This window comes from Aythya fuligula, chromosome 3 (genome assembly GCF_009819795.1).
Source record: "Aythya fuligula isolate bAytFul2 chromosome 3, bAytFul2.pri, whole genome shotgun sequence".
Classification (NCBI taxonomy): Eukaryota; Metazoa; Chordata; class Aves; order Anseriformes; family Anatidae; genus Aythya; species Aythya fuligula.
Window position 1 is genome coordinate 55,064,366 of NC_045561.1, and position 22,085 is coordinate 55,086,450.

Below are 22,085 nucleotides of genomic sequence, written 5' to 3' on the forward strand. Positions count from 1 at the left end.
CAAGATAGGCTGTGGATAATAGTTAACGTTGTATAAAAATATCAGAAATGTTACTCAGAAAGCTATTTTAGGTGTTAAGTAAAACTTGAAAGGGGGAGTGATTTCAGCTAAGGGAGAAGGAGGAAGAGTTATATATTTGTGGTGTCTTCCCCTGCTCTCATGAGTGATGTAAGTATATTAAGAACTGCTGCTGTATAAATATCTTGGCTGCCATACAAGTGCCCTACATAGTGTTTGGAAATGAGGGAATTGAACAGTGTAGGTGTTGAAGCAGCTTTAGATATTTTACCTTCCTTTCTCCCGTGCATAGGAATACGGACCAAAGAACAGCATATGAGCTCAGACCAAAGGTGTTTTCTACATCAGTGCCTTGGTTTTTGACAGTGGAGGATGGCAGATGCCTAGGGAAAAGTATCCTGGGGCATGCAGGTAGCTGGGTATCTGAAGGAAGTATCACCAGCTTCTAGCAGGATATAGGTTAGGGGTCTCTGATTTGGTACTTAATCATTTAGCTTTTAATATTTGTGAATTTATGCATATTTTTCTTTTATCCTCAGTCATCCTCCCAAAATAAGGCATTCCTGAATAATTTGGAAACAGAACAGTGTGTAATGAAATGGCTCTTTCCTAGTAGTCATTACTTGAATTTTTACTTCATTTGTAAAGGAAGAATGATGTAAATCGCTGTTTGGATTTGATTTGTTTGTTCCAGGCTTAGATTGCTCTGGAGACTTCCTAGCACCTTCCCTGTTTGATGTGAACTTATCCCTGGCTTGGATTTTTCCTTCCTCCTCTTCATTGTTGGTGTTTGTTAGTAGATCTTGAAGGATCTTTTCACTGATGCCTTAAGGCAGAGATCCTTAAGGCACTGTGTTCTTATTTTTTAATGTGTCGGAATAGAAAATGGCTCCTATTGTCTGGGAACTCTTTGCAAAATTAATTAGATGAAGCAATAAAGGTAGGTGAATTCTAGGAGAGAGATTTAAATAAATGCATTTGAATCTTATAAAGACATGGGAAGCTATGCAGTGAAAATCTGCTGTCTTGGATGAATGATCAAGGGATAAAATTGAACAAGCTTATGTTACTAGTATGAGATTTGGAACCGTTTGCAGCTTTTCCAAAGTGCAGATAAAAATGGGAGAAGAGATGTGGTTCTTCTAAAGATACCTATAGCAAGCCCTATTATGATAATAGGCCACCTCGAGCAAGAATAGTCTGTTTCTGTGAACCAAAAAAAAATCTGTGCAGCAACAGGGCTCTATTAAAAGCAAACACAAATCATAGGATTAAGTGATTAAGTCATCTTCCTCTGAGTTACAGACCTCTCAGAGGTGGATTCCTTCCAGATTTTGCCAACCTGCTGAGGAGCTATTCTTGCTTTCTTTATAGCAGTAGAATACCTCTGTGGAACATATATTAAATCCAATATACATTGTTCCCAGGGCTGCAAAGAGAATTTGGGGGTTTGGAAGTCTTCACTGTGGTAAGATCGAGGAAAGTACACTGTCTAAAAACATATGCCTTGAGTTCAGTACTAGTGCCTGTACAATATTAGCTCCCCTCTTACATTTCCAGAAGATCAAGCACTTCTTTTTTATTAATAAAGAAACTGGCTTGGAAATTGTTCTTTCTTCAGAGGGGAGAACTGAGAGATCACTGACGTAAGAACAGTGTTACAGCACTGGAGGTGAATGAGAAGATTATATTGGGAAGTCTCATCATAGTTTTGCTTTCAATGCCGTGTTGGGGAGTTTTGCAATTGTAGTTAGTAATATACAGAGCAGATGGCCAGCACAGTGGTTGTTCTGGGCTAAAAGTGACCAGTAATGCTTCAAGATTTCGTAAAAGATAGTGCCCTGTTTTCACAGGATGCAAGAGTCTTTAGTCGCTGTCATCGGGAGGTTGAACACTTGACTTAATTCACTCATCCCTTTTCCCCTTTGGAATGTGGTGTAAATGCTTCTGGTGTGAGGAAACTTCTACTTGGTTTGGAGAAAAAGTATTTGTGATTTGATTGTCTAGTGTTGCAGCGACGGAACGAGCTCTTGCTGGTTTTAAAATAGTATTGCTTATTGAAGCTCTAGAAATACTGGGAAAGCTTTGTTCTCTGGTTTGCATTTGAATGTGTTCTTCCTTCTTGTCCAAGGATGAGAGTGAAAAACGAGAGTCTTCATTGATGGAAACAGCCTGTTTTCTTCATGTTGGGCAGAGAATGAGCACTCCTAAAACAACCACGGGACCTTTGCGTGGGAAGTGATAACCTGCTTGTTAGAATGAGTCTCCAGGAGAAGATCTTTTACTCGTAAGGTTTTAGAAAGGAAAGATGTAATGGAACAGATGCGTCGTGAGGATTTGGGTTGTACTGATTTGCCTCCAGCTGCATTGTCACAGTTTTGACAAATATCACCTGATGACTGAGTGTCCGAACTGATGTGGAACTGTCTGTTTTCACTGGTGTTTACTTCTGCTGTGATTTGTTGGGTATGTAGACGAAGATTTCATTGCTTTCTGAGCCTAACGCTTACGCAAGCTCTTGGAATTCTCCCCTGGAATATTTTTTAAGAGGCTTGCTTTACTGCCTTTTTTGCTGGCAGGACTAGTGTGAAAGCATTCAATGAAAGATCTTTAAGTGCTGATAATGTTCAGTTCTGTCTCCCTTTTGATTACCCCAAATTACATTGTTGACTGCATTTTTCCATACATAGGGTGGTAACGCTTGATAAAATTAGACCTGTGAAGATGCAGGTGGAATTGGGAAAGCACCAGAGAATGTACTAAAGAGTATGTGACTTCTGAGCTTGTGTCCTTAGGCTATGTGCGTGTGAGCTTGTTCTTGTGTTTTGTGGTGTTTTTTTTTTTTTTTTTTTTTTTTTTTTTTCTTCACTGATTAGGACAATTTCTTCCCATCTTTCTGGTTAAGAGTTCTGACCCCATTTCATGGTTTCCTTCCATTGAAATTTACAGTTTTGTGTTATGCTAGGAGAGAATATGTTTTATAATTGCTTCCTTGTTTCTTCTACATCTTTATAGCAAATGCAGTCGGGAAAGAAATCTCATTTTGTTTCAGAACACCTCATTATGTTAGCTGATCTAAGGATCTAGCTGGAAAGTTGTCCCAGCTTAGAAATAAATAACAATTGCATGCACACAGACTTGGCTGCAGAGCGAGATCTATTTTTAGAGAAGGGTCCTGTCCTATTTTCACTTAATTTTAACGATGGTGAGTTTTACCTTCGTTTGAGACATCCTAATGACTTTTGGGTCTTACCCAGGCCTTCCTAATAGGTAAGTGTGTGAGTCCTCTGAATCAGATTTCAGAGCCGTTTGTGTAGGGGAAGCCCCGCTTATCTGCCAGATAACCTCAGGTATTCCAGTCATTCCTGGGCTATGTCCGAGGCGCTGCCTCTGCTTGCCTGCTGTTTATGGAGCAGTCTTGTGACTGGGAAGCCAAAGGCAGGCTGCAAGAGGTTGCTGCCACATAAATCTAATGTATTAGAAAGCAACTACAATCCCATGTAGAACAGCATTCTGATGAAGTGTTTTTTCTTTTTTCTTTTTTCTTTTTTTTTTAATGAACCTGTGTTAGTTGAAGTTGCCAGTTACATTTGGGTTTTATTTTCTGTTGTCCATTGTTGGTGGTTACAGCGGCAGCCTGGGACTGCTTTTCTCCCAGTTCTGTCATGAGCTGCTGTATTGCCTTGAGGTGCTTAATTGTCTTTTACTCAGCTGTATGCTATTAGAATAATGTTGGTTTCTTACTTCTCCTAGGATCGCTGAGGCTAGCATAGCACTTTCAGGACACTGGATAAAAGATGTAATGTTCAGGGTCGTGTTAAAAGAAACCACCACATAGTTGGACACAAGTTGAACATTGACTCAGCTGAGGATGAATAGGCTAGGTAAAGGTTAAAAAAAGGTGGAAAAAATATGAGAGGGTGAGCTATAAATACCGTTATGCAACTCCTTATTTCCTTTCTTTCTTGGTGATTCTTGGGATTGTGAGCTTGCACGACGTCTCTTACTGTCTGTAAACCATCAGACAGAGCGATGATTCTGTGAAGTAATGATTATTTGGAAAAGACTGGCCAAAAAACGCATCCAGTGTGAGGCATAACCAGACATCTCTGCTAAAGCACTACTGTAGTTGAAATACTCCTCCACCTGTTTGTAGCAGATAGCGAATCAAGGACTGTCTCTAAATTAAATGCAGTGTGTTGTGAGCCCTGGGTGGCAGCAGTGATGAGCCTGTATGATCCCTCCTTGGCAAGGGTGTGCTTGTGACAGAAGGGCTGATTGGGCAGCTTAGTGCATTTCTCTCTCCTGTGTAGTAGGAAACACGGTTGTTGACTATTCAACTTCTTTTTATCCATAGAGATGCCTTTTGGCCACAGGTTTTTGGGTAAGGAGTGTTTTCATTTTTCACCATTCTTGTGTGATGTCTGTGTTTGCTGAAACAGAACGAATAAAGCAGGGGTGCTCTTTGCTTGAAAAATCTCATTGTACCTGCTTAGCATTGTTTCTGGAGGACAGACTCTTTAATTCCTGTAGCAATTTTCTTTAATATTTACTCAGCTATTATGCCTCAGATTTATGTTTGAATAGTACTGTGTATGATATGTGAAATACATTTTATCTTTATCATAGATAGGTTAAGGCCAGAATTAAGCATTAAGGTTATGTAGCCTAAGCTTCTAAATGGGACTGTCTGCATTTATGTGAAGGAGTTGGGTGTTAGTGGAAGCAGTGTTGTGTTTTTTGCATCCCCAACCTGCCTTTCCTCCCTTCTAAGAGAGTAATTATGGGATTTTCTATTGTCATTAGACTTAAATTCATGATCCGGGTGTGATGCTTGTTCTGTCATGTAGTCACATATTATTAGGTTTGATATGTTTGTTCTTTTGATATGTTTGTGTTTTCCTTCATTCAGTTACAGGTAGAGACCTTGCAAAAAGGAGAATTGTACTTGAAGGCAACAAGGCAAAGACAAAATTTCCTAAGTCGTGGAGAGGAGTAAGAGAAGGCAAGGAGGTCCTTGCCTCTCGTTTTGAGACTTATCAGTGTTTCACTGCAGATGTTTGTGTAGAAATGGGAGAAACTAAATTGAGTTCTCTCACGGTAATTTTCCTTGCTAGGTTTTTCAGATTGTGGTGCGAGGCTTCCTGGGTGTCTTGCCTTGAGCTGCTTGCCTGCTGTCTTTGTAAGGTGTCTTGTTTACCTCTTTTTTTTCCCTTCTGTTTTTTGGGAGACTTACTCTCTCACTCTTCAGAGGTTTACTTGCCTTCTTTGAATAGCTGTGTGAATTCAGGGTTCTCTCAGGGGCTTGAGTTTGTCAAAAGATGATACCCCTGTCATGTTTCTCGCCTTGTCCCTCTGCATTTTTGAGATTTTCTTTCAGGACAAGCTCCCGTGGCTGTGCTATTGATACTGTGCATTGTTCCTCAGAGTGGTACTGGTGAAGGCTTTTGCTGTCTGTACTCTGATGTTTGTTAGGTGGCCTGTACTGTAGCACTTCAGTCTTCTCTTTCAAGCTTTTCTTGTGGGATGTTTCAAAGCTGTCCATTCTGAAGTATGGATAAGTGCTAACAGGGAGGAGTAATAAAAACCCGTGGGAGATGCTGGTTTCCATACCAAATACAACTCTCAGAAGCGCACAGCTTATTGGGCAACAGTAAGATATCTAGTGCACTTTGCAGCACGCTTGCTGTGAACTGACAGCCAAGGACCTTTTGTTCAGTGTTTTGGAAAATTTCAGGCCCAGAACTCTACTGTTGACTTAGTCTGAGTATGTTTTTGTCTGAGTAATGTTTTGACTATACATACATACATACATACATATATATATATATATATATATGATATCTGCATATTAAGTGTGAAAACCTCAATACGAGAAGAGATATCAGGATATATATATATATATCTGCTGCTCTGAAAATCCTGATATCTCTTCTCGTATTGAGGTTTTCACACTTAATATGCAGATATCCCCCACTCTGTGTTGTTTGGAGGATCAGAGGCTTAGGAAACGTTATGATACTTCAAACTTGGAGAGCTGTTTGCCCGAGCATCCATTCACGTGGAATATCTTCTGCATATTTTTTCTGATATTTACAAACAAAGTAAGAAAAGGCTTAAATTTTCTTAGAGTAATTTGTTTAGTCTGTTTGATTTTGTCCTCTAAATTTTGAAGTCCTTGGTGATGAGTCTAATTATCAACAAGACTGATCAAGACCAGCATGATCACTCTCATGCTGGTGATAAGTTTAAGTCTGCCTTGGGACAGTTGCCTCTTTAACGTGATGCCAGAGGAAAGCCTGAAATTGCTGCAGTATAGCAGCCTTCCTTATCAGCCAGAAAAGGAAAGTTTATTACAAGTGGCTTGTTAGATCCTCAGTATTATGGAAGTTCATTTTGTATAGTATATGGTAGTCAGAGCATCCTTCAGACAAACATTGTGGTTCTTTGTGGTTATGAGCAAAATCATCAGTATCCAAGCGTGTTTGGACCTTGAGCATGCGGGAAGATGTTTTGCTGAACCTATGCCTTGATCAGCTGTAAAGGTAATTTCGTACTTTCCACTGCTGGTTTTTGGTGCATGTATGTGTTGTACAAAAATAAAAATTAAGATATTCATTATATGGAGTTTTGGAGCTGGGACGGGCATACTGTTTGAGAAGAGGTATTTGTTGGTTCTGTCCTGTTCCCCTGGCCCCAGCTGTGGTATATGATTACAGCGATAGCCAAAAATCATAGAATTGTAGTGATTCTGGAAAGTGCCTGGAAAGAATCTAGCACGAGGATAAGTCTCCTTTCAGGTGTTTGCAATTTGTGTTCATTTTTTAAAGCAAACACATTGTATACTTCTATCAGTTGGGTCTTTATTTAAATAACATGGAAGGAATCACTGCCATCTTAATTCATCAGTATTTTATCTCTGTTTTGCTTTTTTTTTCCCCCCAATAACATACTGCCATCTCCCTATATGAATGTAAAGTGTCTCATTTATCAAGACAGGATTATCTTGCTGGATTTTATGAACATGTCATTCCTCATGTCAGGTGATTTAACATTTCATTGGCACGCTCATAAAAATTGCTTCAATAATTTTGATTGTTTTTACTTCTTTGAGTGTAAGAGCGTCTTCTAAATGTTGTTGCTAGAATGAAGGGCACAGATTTTTTCCCCACCCGTATCCCTAGGAAGCTAATGCATCATCCCTTATATTAGGTGGCAGATGACAGTGTAGTATGTGATCTTGGCATGTTTACTCAGCCCAGGAAACTGATACCATGCCTGAAGTCTGATTCAGAGCTTCAGCACCATGGCTTCAAAACAAGATGGCATAAATCCCATGTGTTCATCTTTTTATCCTACTCTTCTACAACAGGCACCTGCTTGCTCCCTGTATGGCCTTAATTTATTGCCCCAGAAGGAAACTTGCTCCTTGTGCCTCTGCTGTCCTCTGAGGGATTCCCTCTGGCTCATGGGCGCTGCCTGATGGGTGATTCTGTGACCTGATCTCTGTGGGAAGGGAGCAGATTAGTCACTGCTCAGGTTGGAGCCAGCTTCTAAAGATTGGCCTTACTGCTGCCACATGACACTGCAGAGCTCAACAAATAATTAAATTTTTTCTTCTTGTGTTTGTGCAAGTAGATTGCTTTGATTTGGGGTGGGGGAGAAGGTGGAAATACCAATTTCTGCTTGGCCTCTCTGTTAAGTGTCTGACAAAAGTGATGTTGATGCCATGTTCATCCATGTGAAACTGTGCATATGCTGAGGTTTGAGATGTGAAGAATTTCTCCCTTCCTGGTTTAAACAGAAAAAACAAACAAACAAAACTAATCAAAACCCAAACAAAAAAAACACACTAATCTGTCTAAAGCCCTTTAGCAGACAAATTGTGCTGAAGTCTGGCTGTGACAGTCTGATATTTCTTTTCCTGCTGTACCTGGTGGAGACTATCACCACTCCACTGCTGATTCATTAGGAGAGAATTTGTGCCTGTGTCTCGTACAGTTCACTTCAGAGTTTGGCTTTTTAGCTCAGCCTTATCTTTGTTGCCAGCTTTTAAACTGAGATTGAGAACCTTTTTGTGTTGTGGTGGCAAAGCAGTTATATGTCCTAAATGGAAGAGGAGTTTTTTGTAGTCCAAACTTCTTTCATTTTATTTTTCTTTAGGATATGTTAGAGGGCATTTGCAGAGCAGCTAAGAAGGGATACAGAAATACATGTATTCTAAGTGTTAATTTATATCTAAGTTTTGCAGTAAATTTAGCCTTTAGCATAAGTCATTAAATTTAATTAAAATAGCTTTGCTAAGAAGTATGACGTCTATGTATTGCTTGACTATTTTTTGTTGAATTTTTAAAGTATATCAGATCACCAAAATGAGGGGAATCATGGGGTAAATATTTGGATTCAGGTTGCTGAAGGGGCATATCAGCTTGCAACAGATTTTCTTCAGTAGGCACAGACAGAAAATTGTGTGTTTATTTCAGTGTAGTTTTTGTGAATTTTTTTCTTCAAAATGAGAAAGTGTGAAAAGGCTTGTTTTAAAAGTGTAGCAAAAATGAAATGTGATGTTGAGATCTAGTAGTTCTGTTAGGGATGTGGTGTCCAGAAACAGTCACCTCCATCTACTAGCTAAAGATAGTGCTTCTGTTGTTACAAGACAAAACAAAACCAAACTTAATTCAGTTTTTAATGCAAAACATAACAAAGGTATATGCATCCAAAATGTCTATGTAGTTTTAGTTTATAAGTAACATTGTCTAAATCTCATAAAAATTAGGATTTGTGTAAATGGAATTGTATTGTCCTTTGAAACCAACCTGACACTTGCGAGTTTGCAAAATGATCCTCCACTGTAATCCTTTACAATACTGCAACTTTTTTTTCCTACCACCAGCATCCATGGTGAGACTTGATTTGATGGTCGGCAGTGGTAATTTCTTCTTCTAGACTGGGTCTTGTAATGCTCATGAGTTTCTGTGTGTGCTTCCAGTGGTAGGGGTGTGCCTACGGTGTATGTCAGTGGCACCCACATGGCAGTTCAGAGAACATCTGGCCCAGAAAATGGGAAGGAACATTTACTGTTGATTAACATCAAATGTGAAAATTATCAACCTGAATAAATGTGTTTAAATTATGTAATTACTTAAATGGGAATGCATAATGGCATTCCAGTTAGCAAAAAGAAGTTATCAAATGTGGGGTGTAAGCTATGCTTATTTGCAAATCAGCATCCGTTTAAGGTTGCTATCTAGCAATAGGCTTTCCATCAGAAAAGAGAGGAGCAGAAATGCAGGAGCAAAATTATATATTTAAATCAAGTTTCCTTGCTTGATGATTTAAATAATAGCCACACATGGATATGGTAAATCGTTTTGAATTAACCTGGCCTGAGTGTGAACCGCAGGAGAAGCGTTTTGGCACACAATGTGTTTCACCAAATGTTGATGGATATTTTTAAACAGGAGAACAAAAAGCAGAATGTTGGTTATGGCTTTTCCTGTGAATCTAAAACAGGTAAGTTTCGAAGCTAGATGGAAACAGGAAAACATCTGATAAACTGTTCTGACTGAGTGACAGGGTCATAGCACAGGCTGGATGCCGGTAACAGTAAACTCTTGCTGCTTATTTTGATGCTGTCTTCTACTTCAGTGTTAAGGAAGATGCTCCATCTCCATCCCTTGGAGAAGGTCCACTGTCCAGCTGAACTGATCTAGTATCGTGCTGTTTCTGAAAGGTCTCCCCGCATCCAAGTCCTGTGGGTCCTGCCTGCTGCAGCTCCGATGCTCAACTGCCCCTTCAGTGAGTTGATTCAGCTCCCTTAGCTCAGTTAATTCTCCTCACTTTATTTTCAGATGTTTATTTTCTGTTGTTTTAAGGTGCTGAGTCTGCCCAAGGAGGAGTCAGGCAGTAAGCAGAGGGATGAGGAGCAACCAAATCTGGGAAAACAGATTGGAATAGATCATGGGAGTGTTGGAAGTTAAGAAATCTTTGTGACATTGGCTGCTTTGAACAGTTTGCTTTCCTGGTAGGACTGTGCCTTTAGTTCCTTCATCTGCTACAACAGGAATCATGCTTGAGTACCTTACAAGATTGCTAAAAAGATTTTGTAACATGTTCATTCAAGACATTGTAAGTACTGAGAAAGGGCTTATAGAAGCAATTCCGCTTTGCTGTATGCTGAATGTGCTGCTATTTTGCTGTAAAGAAATATTCCTTAAGAGATATTACAAAGATATTGAGTTACCACAGATAACAGCAATTCTGCTGTCCCATGTCAGCTGTGTAGTCACTTAAGGAGGAGGAACTTCAACATCTGTAAACTGGTGGATTCCAAAAGATAGGGAATATTAATAGATGTCACTGCCAAATTTAAATGAAATAGTTCTGAAAATGTTACAGAACTTTGTGTGTATTTAGGAGAACATTTTATTTAAAAATAATGGGAGAATGTGAAAAAGTGAGCTGTTTGAGTGCTGCAATAAAATAAACTAAGAATTAAAAAGCCAGCATTCTGTCACTTTGTTGTGAAGCGCTGTGATAAATCGTAATTAAAGATAATAGTAAGGCCTCATTTGCTCTCAGAGCAAATGTCTAGTGCCCTGACATAGAGACAGAGAAATATTTTTTTTAAAGAAAGTTTTTCTGCTGCTGCTGGAAAAGGGTGAAGTGCTCCTAGTATTAATAATGCTGTGGGAAGAGCAGGGCTAGCTGCTTGAATCATTGAGGGTTGCTATGAGAAACCCAGTAGTGTTTCCATAGGGCATACCAATGTAATTATAGAAGCTTGCTTTGAAAATTGATAAGGCTTCAGTTATTTCTAGCTCTGCTTCAGAGCAAATAAACCAACAACAGAGCTGACCTGTGTGTATCCTGATCTTATTTGCAACTGCATGAGGGCTTACAGAAGATAGACTTGAGTTTGCTTTAAGTCTGCTAGAGCTATGGCTGATTTGGGCACAGTTCTGAGAAGCAGTAATGAAAGATATTCGCTATCCACCCAGAGCTGTTCTTTGTACTTGCCTTTTGGCTCTTGCAAGGAGAGCAGCAGATCCAAGAGTCACAGAACACGTTGTATGAGGGGAATGTTATGAAACTGTAGGTGCCGTGCTGCACTCTGCTTAAAAATGCTGATAAATTTAAATGTGGAAGCACTGAGCAGCAGTAATCCTGTGACATCTGTAAGGCTTTGTGTAGGAAACAAACGGTGCTTTAGTGTAGAGCATCCCAATGTATGTGCTCCCTGTCCCCGTGGGAGGCTGGCTGCCTAGCAGGGGATGCTGCTTGTAATCAGATCTCTGCAGCTCAGCGTTGCTCCAGCACGTTGGTCTGTAATCTAGTGATGCCTACCTTCATTTTACTGTTCCTATTGCTCTCTGTAAGACGGACTTCATCTGAAATGAAAATCTCTATGCACAGAAGTGGAAACTAAAGCTTGTGCGTTACTTTTATAAAAACCCACGTCAGTGGGTGTGATAAGAGTCATGGAAATATCAATTTTAACGTATGCAGTAGCATTTTCCAGATGTGAGCTTTAGTTTCTCAAACTATAATCAACAGAGGACGTGGTTTTTTTTGTTTTTTTTTTTTTGTTTGTTTGTTTTTTTTGCTTCCATCAGTTACAAGACTTCAGTTGCTAATATCAGCTGCAAAGAAATCTGATGGACTGGATATGATGTTATCATTTTAATGGTATTTTCCCTTTAAAAAAAAAATCCACAAATGTTGTTAATGCTGTTTCTTACATTAGAAATACATATTCAGTAGAAATAATAAAAATATTTTATATGCAAGAGACTCAAATGGACCAGACAGGCATTGTGGACCACTCAAAGCTGTCCTGAAAAACCAAGAGTGGAATATCTCTCCAAAATTTCTTTCCTGTTTCCAAAGAGAGTTTAATCCTCGTTCTACACTTTGATCATTCTTCAGAGCAAGAGAAAGAGAAATAGTTTGTGTGAAGCTGGCCCCTTTAATATTGTATATGTGTTGGCATCCTTTGGGTTTTATTTCCTTAAAGACGTTGTGGATGTACAGGGAAGATTAGAATAGTTGTCTTTTTTTTTTTGCGGTTATCCATCATTACATTGTTTTCTGCTATTCTTTGTGATATATTTTGGGTGGATTACTGTCATAGTTACAATGTGGGGAATATGTGGAAGATATAACTTACAAACTATGAATCTGTCAGGTGTATTAATTTGTAAAATTATTTGTTCCTATATGATAATTACCTTTAGGGATTTGCTTTAAAAAAAAATGTTGAAAAACATAGCGGAACACTTATCCTTTTGCTATTCACGTTTGTTAATAAAGGTATAGCTCGTATTTTTGGAATATGCTGTTTCCTTATATTCTTCTACGATTTTGCAGTTAATGCACTGAAAGGCTCATTCAGGGAACGCTGAGTTGGTTACTCTTCCTTCTTCTCTCAGATGCTCCTAGTAGTCTTTCCATGTTCTACTTTGGCCAGCCACACAAGCGTATCCCCGTACCAGAGAAACGCATTGCAGTATGGATGCATGGGGAAATTGCAGTGGCGGTAGTACCATTGTTGCTGCGATGGTCTATGGCTATAGGCAAGACAGGGTATTTAAGTGTAACATCTTTTTATTACATTGCTTTAGAAAGGTAGGCTGATTTCAGGCAAACAAATGATTTTTGATTCTGTGCAAAGTATAACAGTTCTCTCTTTTTATATTTTTTGTGGTTTTAATCAATGAAGTCATCACCTGTATCAAATATTATTTGAGGTTTTAGAACCACCAAGTAACTAGATTTTTTCCCATATTTATTTATTTTTAATTCTTTTAGGAATGTAACTTTTGTATTCTGACATGGTAATTTCTGTTCATCAGCCTTGTTTCGTGCTGTAATTCCATAGAACAGTAAGTGGAAAACAATGGCATTTTTGTTGTTGGGGTAGAAGTTCCCTGAAATGTCATTTTGGGGTATCTGATTTCAGAACCTGTGCGTCAGCTTTATGAAATACTGTATTGCATATTTTTGTCTGCCCTTTTTGTTTTGTGCATCTGTCTACAGGAGATCATATGTAATGGCTGTTTTAAATAAGTGCTGTGGTATAGACTTCGTTGCAGTCTACTTAGTAAAGATAAAAAAAGCATGTAGTTTTTTTCCAACTAGCCTCCTATTATTCTGGTCTGTGGATAATACATAGTTAATGGAGAAAGTATTATGGTGTCATAACAGCATTAGATACTGAAGTAGTATACCATCTTATGTTCCCTCAATCTCAGAAGAAGCTTGAATATACTGATCCTCCTAAGCCGTAGAATTGAACTCCTGAAGATGTTTTCATGTAATTTGTTTTAATAGACTTTGTGAGCTCAAGGGGACCACTGACACTGTGAGATTAAGATGTTACTTTGCCAAGCTGCTTACCAGAAAAAGCAGCAGCATTTTCCTTGAGCAGTTTGCAAGCAGACTTTTCAACATAGAAGAGGAGCCTACGCTACAGATGTGGAGTTTCGTAGTGGGAACGGTCAGGGTGGATTGTGTGTTACTAGTTTATTTATTCCCTCTGGGTGTTCTGCTTTTCACCCTTTAATTATAGACATACAGAAATATAATTGAATATAGTAAATATTATGTTTTTATACAGATGTGGAGCTGTTTAGTCAAGTATTTACTAAATAGAAAAATAACTACAAGTATCTAGTAATTCTAGGCGTAGAAAGAAATCTTAAAGCCATCTGACATATAATATTTTCAAGTCAAAATTATTTATGAAGTAACCTCGGATTCCTTTTCTTTTCCAAATTGCTACTTTTGGCTAGAACTTGTAAATGTGATGGAATCCTAAGGAATTTATTATCATGTTCAAAAAGAGAAAAGGGCAAAAAAAAATGTCTGGAAGCTGTAGATTTAGCTGTTATGATGAATCTTTTGATTTTTACACTTCCTAGATTCTGAAGCTGGGCTTCACCAGAAAATCTCACTAGCGTAGATTAGGTGAAGATAATGAAAAGTATTGAGAGTGTTGTGTAGAAGAAGAGAAATAATTGGATCCAAGAAGTTGGCAGTTACTGTGTTTATATAACTTCCCAAGGAAAACAAGTGAAAATGAATTAAAGGACTAGTTATAAAGCAGTGAGAATATTACTTTTACTTTAAAAAAAAAAGTCTATCTACAACATTTCTTTCTTGATGAAATCTGTTTGTTCCAAATAATATTTTCTATAACTTTGAGATTATAAATAGAAGCAAGCACTATCTGATGGTTGTAGTTATGAATTATATGAAGTTGGAATGTCTTGGGATGCTGACATGTTAAGAAATGGATATATCAATACAACTTTGAATGAATAAATTTTATATTAAAAATTATACCTGTCAAAGGCTTGCTTATTTGCAGATTGACAAAGCTGAATGGGAAGAATTGGCATCCCGACTAAATTTTAAGTTAATTCTAAAATAGAGTTTTATAAACAAAATTGAAATAGTCTCTTTTTTACAATGACAGCATTTAAGTGAAATTTTTTAGAATTTCTTTTAAAAATAACTAATTCCTTGAATATGCTTTTCCAGAGTTTCTGGACATCTTTGTTCATCTTCATCTGTGCTAATGTAACACATTTGATATCATTTTGAATGATAGAGCTCTTTGCAGCTGTCGCATACTGCCATGTACCTAAATCTTCCGTAAGTCTAACAGGAGCACTTGGCCAGGATGAAGAGAGAATCACTCTGTAAAGGTCTTCACAGTTATAAAAACACTTTGACACAGGACTGCTGTGCCAATTTACGTAGGTGTGGATCTCCCTTTCTGGCAGATATCCGGGAGAGTATTCCTGTGCATAGAGAGAGGATGCCTGCTTCTTGCTGGCCTCCTCGCCTCCGTTTGTAGAGGTGACCAGTCAACACTTGGCATATTAATGGAGACAAAGCACTTCAAAACCATCATTCACCTCCCTGGGCACGTATGTGCACAGCTAATCTGATGCCCTCCAAGCGTTGCTAGCGTGACAACTCACTTCTGTACTCAAGTCTTTGCTGTGTTGCAAGCACTCATTTAAAGATCCCAGCTTTTACAAAGGCCTCTTCAGAGACTCACTTCTCAAGTTTGCTACAAGGCAACCAGTCTTTGAGTCTGTCTTCATGATGTGATATTCTTTTAACCCAGAGCCAATTGCAAATTGCATAAGCTTCCAGAACCCTGAGGAGAAAATGTGGAATGGAAACAGAAGGGGGCAGTTAAGGGGAGGAGACGAAGTTGTTCCTTAACTTTGGATCTCTTATGTGACGGTAGGGACCTTGAAGGAGGTCCTCTGCATCTAGGCCACCAAGCAGTGGTTGTGAGATGGATGCAAGTCCTCCAACACAGGCTGAAATGTTCAGTTATGGCACATTTGAGGGACAGTCAAGACTAGAACAAAGTTTTTGATTACCCCACCCAAAGACTGAGAAATCAGAACTCCTTGAGAACTGTTCCTCTGATCTTGTATTTAAAAAAAAAAAATCCATCCCACTCTGTGGGAAGTGCCTTGCTTCACAGCTCAAGTGGAGCAGCAAGGGGCTGTGCGGTGGGAAGCTGGTACCCACGGTCGGCCTCATGCCTGTGATTCAGCTTGCAGCATCACCCGGAGCTCCCTCCCTGCTGCAACGTGCTGCACTTGGTCTGCTCCACACCACGTTAAGTAGAAACCCACTGTTTAAAAAATTTCTGACTGAAACACGTCTTGCTGTCCAACAGAAATCTACTTTATGGGGCTCTTCTGAGTTTTTAAAAACTGGTGGCTCCTGTTGTTTCCTTCAGTCACCTCCCCCTCCTGTTTTTTTATTATTTATTTTCAGGGTTGCAATGCAAGTGTCACATACAAAGGTGTATTGGGATTTTGGGGGAGGATAGCAAAACTTCAACGTATGTTCATAAGAAAGTGCTAAGAGAGCCTGTGGGCAGATATTGGAGATAATTAGGAACTACACAGAACTGCTGCAGGCTCAAGGGATGTTTGCAGGCTGCAGAGAGTTCCTCAGGGAAAGAAAGTGCTCTGTAATTACAGGCAAGGTCAGAGTAGTCAGTTCAGTGGAAATGGGGCTCTGGTGAAGATTTTTTGAATGTCATTAACAAGACAGTTGTTTTCACTTTTTAAATGATCGTCCTCTGCAGTACACATTGTGTAAGTGTTCTCTGCTGTGAAGATTTTGGCCCTTTTTTGAGAGAGATGATTCACACTTGGAAGTGAAGGGAATTTCTTGGTCACACTTTACATCTCTATTTGGCTCTAAAGATTTTAAATGTGTGCTTCAGTGGTGTAAGTCTCCATTTTCTTTAAAAGGGTAATATGCTTCATTGGTACATATGAAACAGATCTTTCAACATCTGAAGTGTTTCAGCCCACCTCAGGTTATTCAAAGGTGAGACGGGTGTCTTGGCCTTTGCTCCAGGACATTTTGGTGGCCATCTCAAATTCATCCCTTGATACAGACTTTTGATTTCTTTTCTTCTGAGGCTAATGCATGAGTTTAGAAACCCTCTGTGCCCAAATTTTATCCTAGAAAGCATTCAAATGGCGACACCCGTTGCAAGTTCTCCTTCCCTCTGTTTCTCCCTTCTGCCGTATGGCTGCACCTTCACAATTTTACCAGTGCAGCTGAATGTGGGACTGTGCTGGGACTGTGTCGGGGGTTGATTCAGCTTGAAACAAAAAAGGAAAAGTGCTTAAGTATGGCTCAAAGTGAGCAATCTAGGCCACTGTGGACTCTACCTCCCACCCTGATCTTGCATCAGGAGGATGCTGCTGCACGTGTGTGGTCAGTTGATTGAAGGCACTGATCCAGGTGGAAGTCAGATACTGTTTTAGGAGGATGTGTATTTGGCTAGCTCAGCTTGCTGAACTGTTTGGTTGGGAGGGTGCTAGCACCTCTGTGAGGAGAGGCTGGAGGGGCCTGGGTTGTCGCAAGGGAAGGGGAGAGTGGGACTGAATCCAGCAAACCAGATTTATGTTGGTTAAGCTGTTGTGAAACTTCATGTCTGAGCCTTTGAATTAGATCCTTTCCCTGATGTAGTTCACGCTGCAGCGCCTTGAATGATTGTCCTGGCATAAATGAGGGCATGGTGATGTGTGGGGGTTGAGAAAGAAGTGGTGAGGAGAAGAAATGTCTTCAGCTTTTTGCAGCTGGGAGTGTTTGACCAGTAACAGATTAAGTGGACTTGCAGCAGGCCTTTCAAAAACAGGTATAATAGTTAATCGGCTAAAGTAAGTGATTAAAAACAAAAGGCTAAGTATTATCTCTCTTATATCTTTTGGTAGTTTCTGTTTAGTTCAAATATCTTTAACTTTTGGCTGGGGTGAGACAATTTTGCAGTGCCTTTATCTCTTTCAAGTTCTCATGAGCAACGTAGCTGCTTGTCTACCTCACTTCCTCCAGAGGCCGGGTTTTAATAATTCACTGTCTTTCATGTCTTCAGGCCCCCGCCTTTTGGAGAACATGTAAATTTGGCAACTGCCAATTATTAGCTTCTAACAGTTTGCTTAAGAACCCTTGGTGTTTTTCTTGGAAGTATTTTTCCTGAAGGCATTTTTAATTTTTTCTTGCTTGTTCTTCCTAAGTGTATTTTTGATGCAACCCCCATTGAGTCAGATGGTGTAGCATCAAGTAGCAAAAGGGAGACGTATCTAATAGTTCTAGAGATAATACAAATGTTGCCCTTATCCTTCATATAAGAGAGCTGTGCCTGAGAAAAGGTCTTCCCCTTTTAGAAACGTATACAGTGTACAAATGCTGCTGCCTTCCCTGTTAAAAGAAGCCCAGAAGGTCATTCAGCACAGCAGCTATGATCAGCTATTAATGTTTTTACTTGGTGGAGGAGGTGGTTGTGTGTCAGAACATTGCATTGAAGTCAGTTCTGTCAGTATTCACGATGAATGTCTGCTGAGCAGCCGCTAATACAAGCTTCATTTCTCTCCATCTGCCAACAAATACGTTTTTCCATCTCTTTTATTTGCTTAACAATACATCACAGTGTCTAACTGACAGTGCAGCGTCTGCATTAATGGACTGGCAGTTAGGATCACAGTGCCTGGCGTTGCACCTTTGCTGCGGATGTGTTTCTGTGCAGCTCTGGTGGGGTTACAGACCTCCTCACATCCCCCGTTAGCACGGCTGCCTGTCCTGCCCTGCCCGTGCAGCTGTCTTGAAGCAGGGGAGGGACATCTAGAATTACCCAGGCATGAAAGCTGTGGAGAGAAAACCATTTAAGAGCATACAGAACAAACATTAAACATCATCTGACTTTTCTTCTCTCTTCCTCTACCTAGGAGTGAAGACCATTTTACAGCCTTATTGGTATATGTTTAGAAATGTCCTCCAAATTGTATGTTACATAATATGAAAGAAATACGGAACATCAATGGCTTATAGTGCAATGAAAGGTGAATGAAGTAAGGATAATTAGGGGAGATGAGTGAAAGAAAAGGAAAAGCACTAGTTACTCAGTTCAAAATTACACTTTATCCCTATGGAATTGGCTCTTTTTTAGTAGGAAAAAAACCTTACCCCCAAACCAGTTATTCTTCCTTCCATGTACTTCAGCCTTGTAGCAACCAAGTAGTTCAATTTGTTAAATAGTTCTTATTCCTGTTAGACAGGATTTGTTAATTTATTTTCCTTTGTAAGTTGGGCTATGTAAACAACCAAGTGTGTCAGCTGGCCATCTCTCAGCTCTGAAGTGTACGGCCCATAATAGAATGACTGCACTATCAGAAGTGCCACTTGTGTAGTACTGTGTTCAGCAGTAACCTTGAAGGTTAATCCCACAGTCGCTGTTTGATAGCTAGTGGGATCATCTGCCATCAGCTTGTGCAGAACCATTTGTAGTTTGATCCTTCAAACCAAAATACAGTTTTGTGGTCTCCCTTTTTTTAAGTTTATTTTTTCCCATTTTCTCAGTGTCTTGCCATCTTTATGGATTCTGATGTATATCTTTTCCCATTTTAGTCTGCAAGGGGAGGGAAAACTTGTTTCCTTTGACCTCATGCAAGTTTGACAGGAAGGAAATTTGGTCAGGCTGAAAAAGCCTGAAATCTGGTAGCCTGACTTTTCACCTTTCAAAGACTCTGTAGCTTACGGTTCTTTCCATAAGACTGCTGGGTGGTCAGAATCTTAAAAATGCAGCCTGTTGTGGTCGTGTTTTTTTAAAGATAATTTAGATATCTTGTGTACTTACTTACCTGAATTTGCCTTCTCTGCTTTCCTTCTTTTACCAGTCTCCTTATATTGTCACCTTCAGATGCTCTGCTCTGAAGCTGCGAAGAGTGAGGTTTTCAATAAACATGAAATGCTGAGGAGCTTGCTGCAGTATTGGTACACTTGGCTGTGCATGACTTCTTTCTGTCAACAAAAGAGACACCTCAATGAAAGATGCATGAGAACAAGCAAATATTTTTTCTGGTTGTCTAACTGGCTTAACACTTGCACTTTATATAAGTTAACAGAAGCACTTAGGAGGTAAAAATGATGAGTTAAATATTGACACTGAAATATGAGAGCCACTGTTAATAATTTTTTATTATTTTTAACTTAAATTAATATCTGAATTCATTCCCATAGTGTGGGAACATAACTTGTTGCTGGTTTTACATTGAAGAAAAGCTATATTGGCAAAGCAAAATTGAATTAAATAATTGTGGATCCTTTTTTTCTTTTCCCGGTGTTGCAGGCCTAATATGTTTTTGTCTCATTAGGTATCTCTGCCTAAGAAATGTTTTACATCAGTGGGCTGAGACTCAAAGCAGTATTGAAGAATGGTTTCAAGTAGCATCTCCCAGAACAGAAATTTTAATCTGCCCTTTAAGTGATAGTAAAAGTACGTTACTGCTATTTCTTGATATTTAGTGTCTGACTAGTGCTAGAAATAACTTAACAGTTAAGAAATAAAGTAATTCTTCAGGATCTAGTGAACTTCCAGGGTTGGTCCCTTCCCTGCCCTGAAGAATAGTTGCGTAAAGCCTGGTTATAAAAACCTACAATTGGAAATTTAGTTGGAGCATTTCATCTGAAAAACTAAGTTCTCTTTATATGGGAAACCCAACCTGAATTCTTACTAGTGGTAAGATTACACAAGCAACAGCTAGCTCTTATGTAATACTTCTTATTGTCAGTTCTTCCACATGCCTTGCAACAGAGGTAGTAACCATTAATTTGTGTTTTATTGTGGGGAAAAAGAAGGCAAAAAGCTTGCTTTGAACTAGTGGAACAGAGCAGGACTGTGGGACTGCTGTGATGGCAAAAGAGAAGGGGTGTGTGTGTCTAAATCAGATACTGATCTTCTTGGGGGAAGACAAGCATTTAAATATTTTAATTAGCTTATTTCTTAGGAATTACCAAGTGGGTGGAAATGAAGGAGAGGGGAATAGAAAGAATTAAACCTTAATGTATTTATGTAATCTAGATTTGGCTTATCTTTTCTGTACTTAATGCAACTGCCTTAGCAGTTTGTTTGTTGTTTTTTTTTTTAATTCGCCTGCTGAATTCAAATGCAACATAAAGGAAGTGTTGACCCTCACTGATTTAAACAAACGTCCTGTCTTGTAGGCAGGAGAAAGGTATACCTTGAAGGAAAGGTATTTGAATAATAGGTGAGTTTGTTCATTTTGTAGTTAGATTTTGTCGTCTCTGCCTGTCCAGCTTTCCTGCTGCAGTTAAAAGTATTTTAAGAAGAGAATACTTTGGTTTCTCTAATCCTAAAAGTGATTGCAAATGAGACTCAGATGAGAGAAGTCTGCTGGCCATGATGTAGAAGGGTCCTTTTCTCAAACTTGCTGATTTTCTATGCAGTGACTGAGGACAGGAATTGCATACAGAGGTTGTGCAAAGCCACTGGATCTACACTTGTATTTTAAAATCCGCTCAAAGTTACGGTGTTTTCACAGTTCAAACATTTCTGTTTACTTAACTCATACTGCTCTTACTGGTGTTTCAGAGACTTTTTAATAAAAAGTGTTGTTGCTTCTCTGTAGAATAAAGTTTGCATCATAATATAGATGCTGCTATTACAAAATGCTTACTCCTGAATGCAAATCTCTTCATTAGGAAGATGCCAGTGGGTAGGGAAGTAATAGCTCTGCTTTTCCAGATACAGGATCAAGTTTGTTTATAGGATAAATGCAGTTTTTCTTCAGACTATTGTGTTCTGATATTTTTTTCTTGAATTTTCTGTTCTGTGAACTTTCTTTGGAGTGCAATTGAAAAGCGCTGCAAATCTGGGAAATCTAAATGGCATTTCTTACATCCTCATCGTGGTATGATGAGGAAAAAAAAAGGTAACAACTACGATTTTTAAAACTCATTTAGTTGTAATTTTGAAAAGTCTGAAATGACTAACCAAACCTCATGGATAGTTTTCCTGGGAAGTATACTAGCCAAATTGTTTTGTAAACCATCGTATGGCCTTGCCTTGTTATCTACCTATCTATCCAGATCTATTTTAAAAATTAATATTGGTTCATCGATGCTAAACTAAAAAAAAGTAGTTATTTAAAAGGTGAGATTAATGCAGTGTTGTATGTAGTATACCAATTTTACAGTTCAAATGAATGTGACAAATGCAATTCTTAATTTAAATGAGTTCTCTTTAGCAGCATCTGTATAGATGTAATAACTGTTCATCTGCACTTCAGATATATCTCTGGAGTATCCCAGACACCCTTTTGTTTGATCTCTTCTACTCTAGTTATATGCTTTACATATAAACAGAATTGGGATATTTTTTTCCACTTTTTCAAATGGAGAATTACGTAGGATTTGAGTAATCTTTAAAGTCCATCTGTATTTACTCAAACATCTAGACTTTAATTTTGTAGCATGTTAGACTTCCTGAAAGCAGTAATAGAAAGACAGATGACTGCTTTATTCGAGACTGTTAAGTTTAACACACTTCCTTGTGGTTTGGAGCATCTCTTAGATGAAAAAGGGCTCAGAGGGCCAGGGCTGTTCAGACAGGAGGGGAAATCTTGAGGGGGATCTAATCCATATCTATAAATACCTGAAGGAAAGGTGCAAAGAGGATGGAGCTGGGCTCTTTTTGGTGGTGCCCAGTGCTGGGATAA

The 22,085-nt window shown here is 39.0% G+C and overlaps 1 protein-coding gene across 2 annotated transcripts in view; it reads left to right on the forward strand.

Annotated features, from left to right (window-relative positions):
• TULP4 (TUB like protein 4) overlaps positions 1 to 22,085 on the forward strand; it is a 147,016-nt gene that overhangs the window by 4,102 nt on the left and 120,829 nt on the right. The window contains exon 1 of one of the 2 annotated variants that reach the window (XM_032184292.1): positions 2,435 to 2,484. The exons of the other annotated variant lie outside the window; for it this stretch is intronic. The gene's annotated coding sequence lies outside the window, so the exon portion shown is untranslated. Of the gene's footprint in view, positions 1 to 2,434; positions 2,485 to 22,085 lie in introns of those variants that run through there. 2 annotated transcript variants of the gene reach the window in all.